This window comes from Heterodontus francisci, unplaced genomic scaffold, assembly GCF_036365525.1.
Source record: "Heterodontus francisci isolate sHetFra1 unplaced genomic scaffold, sHetFra1.hap1 HAP1_SCAFFOLD_430, whole genome shotgun sequence".
Lineage (NCBI taxonomy): Eukaryota > Metazoa > Chordata > Chondrichthyes > Heterodontiformes > Heterodontidae > Heterodontus > Heterodontus francisci.
The window spans coordinates 646,420-647,278 of NW_027141009.1; the positions used below are offsets into that span (position 1 = coordinate 646,420).

General features: G+C 43.2%; 1 non-coding gene across 1 annotated transcript; it reads left to right on the plus strand.

The window, feature by feature from the left end:
• The first annotated feature begins 577 nt into the window (after positions 1–577).
• Positions 578–649, plus strand: trnam-cau (transfer RNA methionine (anticodon CAU)). Its single transcript has one exon. It is a non-coding gene; the product is annotated as a tRNA-Met (tRNA).
• Positions 650–859: the final 210 nt, after the last annotated feature.

The window sequence follows — 859 nt, forward strand, 5'->3', positions numbered from 1 at the left end:
AGAGCAGGGAACATATTTAAACAACCGGGAACACTTTTACACAAGATGGATCATATTTACACAACAGAGAAGATCTTGACCCAACAGGGAACCATTTTACACAATAACAGAGAACATCTTTACACAACAGCGAATATAGTTACACAACAGAGAACATATTACACAGCAGGAAATATCTTTAAAAGAACACAGGGAACATCTTTACACAACAGAGAACACAATTACATAAATCATCAGTCTTTCGCTGTCTCTTGCTGGTTTGCTCAGTACCTTTCTCTGTCTGTTCCTTTCTGGGTCCTGATAATATCTTCCTGGTTTTCTGTGTCTTTCTCTGTCTGTTCCTTTCTGAGTCCTGATAATCCCTTCCTGGTTTTCTGTGTGTCTTTCTCTGCCTGCCTCATTGTCGGTGCTGTTACTCAGTGTCCTTGTGTCATTGTGCAGTGAGGGTGAGTCCGTCAGCACGTGTGTTGCTGAGTCCGGGATTCTTGAGAAATCCGACCGCAATCCTATTTTTATAAAAACATTGGGGAAATGAACATATTTCACTAACGGGCAGCTAAAATTTAAGCCAGCAGTTAGCAGAGTGGCGCAGCGGAAGCGTGCTGGGCCCATAACCCAGAGGTCGATGGATCGAAACCATTCTCTGCTGTTTATGTTTGGTAGTAACACCAACCGTTCACTTTCAAAATATCAAGTGTTTCCCCATAATAACAAGATGCGCTCGATTGCAATCAGCTTTTTCCTTCTAGTGAACACATAAATCAGCAACAAATCACTTTTGCTCACACGAACACAAGCTGCAAACACGGACCAGCCGAGTCTCTCCCACTTTGTCAACCCCTTCCTGCAGAGTCTCCTC